This window comes from Arachis stenosperma, chromosome 1 (assembly GCF_014773155.1).
Source record: "Arachis stenosperma cultivar V10309 chromosome 1, arast.V10309.gnm1.PFL2, whole genome shotgun sequence".
NCBI lineage: Eukaryota > Viridiplantae > Streptophyta > Magnoliopsida > Fabales > Fabaceae > Arachis > Arachis stenosperma.
The window spans coordinates 58,214,277-58,220,201 of record NC_080377.1 but is presented as its reverse complement, the minus strand read 5'-3'; the positions used below and the strand labels follow the sequence as shown (position 1 = coordinate 58,220,201).

Here is a 5,925-nt window from a genome sequence, read left to right as displayed (position 1 = left end):
GCTTGGTGCTAGCGAGCTTCAAGAAGGCGTCTGCCCGGGCATTTTGTTCCCGAGGTATGTGCTGGATTTGTATTTCCGGGAAGTGTCGTAATTGTGCCTGTGTTTGATCCAGGTATTTTTTCATAGTAGGGTCTTTGGCCTGGTAACTTCCATTTACTTGTGATGTGACGACCTGGGAGTCGCTGAAGATCGTGATTCTCTGGGCTCCGACCTCTTCGGCTAGCTTTAGTCCTGCTAGTAGGGCCTCGTATTCGGCTTGGTTGTTTGAAGCCTGGAACTCGAATTTTAAGGACAGCTCTATCCGTGTTCCTTGGTCGCTTTCGAGTATAACACCGGCTCCGCTTCCTGTTTTGTTTGAGGACCCGTCGACATACAGATTCCACGAGAGTGGGGTTCCCGGGGTCCCAGTATATTCTGCGATGAAGTCGGCTAGATATTGAGATTTTATGGCAGTCCGGGCTTCATAGTGGAGGTCGAACTCGGACAGTTCCACCGCCCATTGTAGGATTCGTCCTGCCATGTCTGTTTTTTGTAGGATGTGTCTCATGGGTTGGTTCGTCCGGACTTTGATGGTGTGGGCTTGAAAGTAGGGACGGAGCCTCCGAGCCGTGAATACTAGGGCGTAGGCGAATTTCTCTATTTTCTGATAGTTTAATTCGGCCCCTTGTAGTGCCTTGCTTACGAAGTATATGGGGTGTTGTCCTTGGTCATTTTCTCGTATTAATGCTGAAGCAACTGCCCGATGTCCGACCGAGAGGTATAATACGAGCTCTTCCCCTTTTAAAGGTCGGGTTAGGATTGGTGGCTGCCCGAGGAATTCCTTGAATTCTTGGAAGGCTTTTTCGCACTCCGGGGTCCATGAGAAGGGTTTCCCTTTCTTTAGGAGTGAGTAGAGAGGTAGTGATTTTATCGCTGATCCTGCCAAGAATCTTGATAGGGCGGCTAGCCTTCCATTTAGTTGTTGTACTTCTTTGACACACGTCGGGCTCTTCATTTTGAGTATCGCTTGGCATTTGTCCGGGTTTGCTTCGATGCCTCTTTGAGTCAGCATGAAGCCTAAGAACTTTCCGGCTTCTGCGGCGAAGGTGCACTTGGTCGGGTTAAGTCTCATGTTGTGTTTCCTGAGGGTGCCGAAGACACTTGTGAGGTCGGGAACCAAGTTTCTGTCTTCTTGTGTCTTTACCAGCATATCGTCGACGTACACTTCTAGTTGTAGCCCGATGTGCTCTGAGAATACTTTGTTCATTAGCCTCTGGTAGGTTGCCCCGGCGTTCTTCAGCCCGAAGGGCATTACTACGTAGCAGTAGTTTGCCCTTGGGGTTATGAACGAGGTCTTTTCTTGGTCGGGTCCGTACATCGGGATTTGATTGTATCCCGAGTATGCATCCATGAAGGAGAGATATCTGTAGCCTGAGGCTGCGTCGACTAAGGCGTCGATGTTTGGTAGTGGATATGGGTCTTTGGGGCAGGCTTTGTTGAGATCCGTGTAATCGACGCACATCCTCCATTTTCCGTTGGGCTTTTTTACCAGGACCACGTTTGCGAGCCATAGGGGATATTTTACTTCCCTAATGAATCCCGCATCTAGCAGTGCTTGTACCTGTTCTTCTATTGCCTGCATGCGCTCGGGTCCGAGCTTCCGGCGTCTCTGTTGGACGGGTCTGGATCCCGGGTATACTGATAGCTTATGGCACATCAGGTCGGGACTTATGCCTGGCATGTCGGAGGCCTTCCAGGCGAAGAGGTCGGAATTCTCCCTTAAGAGGGTTATGAGTTCCTCCTTTAGGCCTGCTTCGAGGTTTGCTCCAATGTTTGTTACTTTTTCAGGTGTGTTCCCGATTTGGATCCTTTCGGTTTCTCCCTCTGGTTGTGGCCGAAGGTCTTCTCGGGTTTGAACTCGCCCGAGTTCTATTGTGTTGACTTCTTTCCCTTTTAGGCTTAGGCTTTCGTTGTAGCATCGCCGTGCTAGCTTTTGGTCGCCCTTTAGGGTAGCGATTCCTTTTGTGGTAGGGAACTTCATACAGAGGTGTGGGGTCGAGACTATAGCTGCCAGTCTGTTTAAGGTTGGTCGCCCAATGAGGGCATTGTATGCTGAAGTGACGTCGACTACAATGTAGTCGATGCTTAATGTTTTAGATTGCTCGCCTCTTCCAAAGGTAGTGTGTAGCGAGATGTATCCTAAGGGATGGATCGGGGTGTCCCCTAGCCCAAATAGGTCGGTGGGATAGGCTTTTAGCTCTTTTTCCTCAAGTCCGAGCTTGTCGAAGGCCGCTTTGAACAGGATATCTGCTGAGCTTCCCTGGTCAATCAGGGTTCGATGTAAGTTGGCGTTTGCTAGAATAACGGTGATCACCATTGGATCGTCGTGCCCGGGTATTATCCCTTGAGCATCCTCTCGGGTAAATGAGATAGTGGGTAACTCGGGCAGGGGACTGTCTTCTCGGACATGATAGATTTCTTTGAGGTGTCTTTTTCGCGAGGATCTGGATGCTCCTCCGCCTGCGAAACCTCCATTTATCATGTGAACGTGTCTTTCAGGGGTTCGCGGGACTTGTTCGGCCCGACCTTCATTGTCTCCTCGTCTTCTCTTCCTGGTCTCTTCTCCTTTCTCTGCTATGTATCTGTCGAGCTTTCCTTCTCTGGCTAGCTTTTCTATAACATTCTTTAGGTCGTGGCAGTCGTTGGTAGAATGACCGTAGAGCTTGTGATATTCGCAGTATTCGGACCGATCTCTCCCCGCTCTTTTGTGTTTTAGAGGTCGGGGTGGTGGGATCTTTTCGGTGTGGCATACTTCTCTGTAGATGTCTACCAGGGAGACTCGGAGGGGGGTATAGTTGTGGTACTTCCGTGGCTTGTCCGAGTTGGGTTCTTCTTTCTTCTTCTGTTCTCGATCTCGATCTCGGAGTGGGTAGGTTGATTCCTTCCTAGAAGAGTCTCTTAGCTGGGAGGTTTCCTCCATATTGATATATTTTTCTGCCCGCTCCTGCACCTCGTATAGGGAGGTCGGGTATCGTTTGGAGAGGGATTGGCTAAACGGTCCTTCCTTTAGGCCGTTTGCCAATCCCATGATAGCTGCTTCAGTGGGAAAGTGTTGTATGTCCAGGCAGGCTTTGTTGAATCGCTCCATGTATTCTCGGAGAGTTTCTTGGTTACCTTGTTTGATCCCGAGTAGACTGGGGGCATGTTTTGCCTTGTCCTTTTGAATGGAGAACCTTGTTAGGAATTTCTTAGTTAGGTCTTCGAAGCTGGTGATTGATCTCGGTGGCAGGTTGTCGAACCACCTCATGGCTGACTTGGTGAGAGTGGTGGGGAAGGCTTTGCACCGAATCGCGTCGGAGGCGTCGACTAGGTACATTCTGCTTCTGAAGTTGCTGAGGTGGTGACTTGGATCGGTGGTGCCGTCGTAGAGATCCATATCGGGTGGTTTGAAGTTTCGCGGTACCTTCTCCTTCATGATCTCTTTTGTGAAGGGATCATGATTGTCTTCGGGGGTGGTGTCGCGTTCTGTTCGATCTTTCAGGTTGGCCTCTATTTTTCGTAGTTTTTCTTCTAATTCTCTGCGCTTGCGAGCCTCCCTTCTCAGATCTTGTTCGGTTTTTTTTTGCTTCTTTATGTCCTCTTCGAGTTGTTTCAGTCGATTTTGTTGTGCCCGGACTGCTTCTAGAATTTCCGAGCTCTTTTCTCTTTCGGGATTTTGTGGATCTTTGTTTGGGAGTGATGTACTTGGGCGATTCTGTTTGTTTCCTCCTGGAGTGCGTGGTGATAGAGGGCTGTCCGGTCGTTCTCCGGTGTCAATTTCCTCCTCTTGTTCCGGAGCAGCGTGGTCATTGTTGAGAGGATCGTCCGCCATGGTAAAGGGATGACTTCCAGGTCCCCGGCAACGGCGCCAATGTTCCGAGGGTTACCTGAAACGTGTAGCTCGGTCGTCTGGCAAGACCCGAGGTAGGGGTTCCGTGACCCGAGCTTGGTGTGCTGAGCGGCGGGGGGTTGTACCTGTAATGACACTCTGATGCTTAAGTTAGCATGGGTCCAAGCAGATATTGAATAGAATTAGAGTATGAGTTATACCTGGGTGCTCCAGTGTATTTATAATGGTGAGATGTGGCCTCCTGTGGATAGGATAAGTTAGTTATCTTATCTTTATCTTTAAGTGAGGTCATCTTATCTTCAAGGGAACCGCCTTTATCTTTCTGGGCTTTTAGCCGCCTTTAGATTGGGCTATGTTCCTTCGTTTTGGGCCTTTCTTCTTTATTTGTCCGAGGTCCGACCTCAGGCGTGGGCCTTTGGGACGAGGTCGGACCTTCTGCGAACTTCCCGAGTTTGGAGAGCTCGGTCAGGGTATGAACAGGTTTAATGTTTGAATCATATCTTTTCTTGATAGCCAAGTCATTAATTTTTAAAATCAAATCTTTTTAAATTGTTTTTCAAATCATATCTTCTCAATCACATCTTTTTAAAACCATAACTTTTCCAGCATATATTTTTCTCACATCTTTTTCAAAATAGTTTTCAATCATATCTTTTTAATTTCTAATTTCAAAATATTTTTCAAAAATCACTTGATTTTTTTTCCAATCTAAGTTTTCGAAAATCAATTACTATTTTTCAAACTATTTTTTTTAAAATATTTTACTTTATTTTCGAAAATTTCTTCCCCTCTTCCCACATCCTTCTATTTATGGACTAACACTCCTCCTTAATGCACAATTCGAACTCCATCTTTCTTGATAAGTTCGAATTCTCTACTTCTTCCTTCTATTTTTCTTTTCCTCTGACACTTCAAGGAATCTCTATACTGTGACATAGAGGATTCTATATTTTCTTGTTCTCTTCTCTTTCATATGAGCAGGAGCAAAGACAAAAGCATTCTTGTTGAGGCTGACCCTGAACCTTAAAGGACCTTGAAGCAAAAGCTAAGAGAAGCTAAGGCACAACTCTCTGTAGAGGACCTAACAGAAATCTTCAAAGAAGAAGAACCCATGGCAGCCGACAACAACAACAATGCCAACAATGCAAGGAAGGTGCTGGGTGACTTTACTGCACCTACTCCCGACTTCTATGGGAGAAGCATCTCTATCCCTGCCATTGGAGCAAACAACTTTGAGCTTAAGCCTCAATTAGTTTCTCTAATGCAACAAAATTGTAAGTTCCATGGACTTCCATTGGAAGATCCTCATCAGTTTTTAGCTGAATTCTTGCAAATCTGTGACACTGTCAAGACTAATGGGGTTGACCCTGAGGTCTACAGACTTATGCTATTCCCTTTTGCTGTAAGAGACAGAGCTAGAATATGGTTGGACTCACAACCTAAAGAAAGCCTGAACTCTTGGGAAAAGCTACTCAATGCCTTCTTGGCAAAGTTCTTTCCACCTCAAAAATTGAGTAAGTTTAGAGTGGAAGTCCAAACCTTCAGACAGAAGGAAGGTGAATCCCTCTATGAAGCTTGGGAAAGATACAAACAATTAATCAGAAAGTGTCCCTCTGACATGCTTTCTGAATGGAGCATCATAGGTATCTTCTATGATGGTCTGTCTGAACTGTTCAAGATGTCTTTGGATAGCTCTGCTGGAGGATCTCTTCATCTGAAGAAGACGCCTACAGAAGCTCAAGAACTAATTGAAATGGTTGCAAATAACCAATTCATGTACACTTCTGAAAGGAATCCTGTGAACAATGGGACAAATCAGAAGAAAGGAGTTCTTGAGATTGATACTCTGAATGCCATACTGGCTCAGAATAAAATATTGACTCAGTAAGTCAATTTGATTTCTCAAAGTCTGTCTGGAATGCAAAATGCACCAGGCAGTACTAAGGACGCTTTATCTGAAGAAGAAGCTTATGATCCTGAGAACCCTTCAATGGAAGAGGTGAATTACATGGGAGAACCCTATGGAAACACCTATAATTCTTCATGGAGAAATCATC

At 46.2% G+C, this 5,925-nt stretch overlaps 1 non-coding gene across 1 annotated transcript; it reads right to left on the bottom strand.

Moving 5' to 3' along the window:
* Positions 1-5,384: 5,384 nt before the first annotated feature.
* LOC130953297 (small nucleolar RNA R71) lies at positions 5,385-5,488 on the bottom strand. The gene has a single exon (XR_009075472.1). It is a non-coding gene; the product is annotated as a small nucleolar RNA R71 (small nucleolar RNA).
* Between the last annotated feature and the right edge of the window lie 437 nt (positions 5,489-5,925).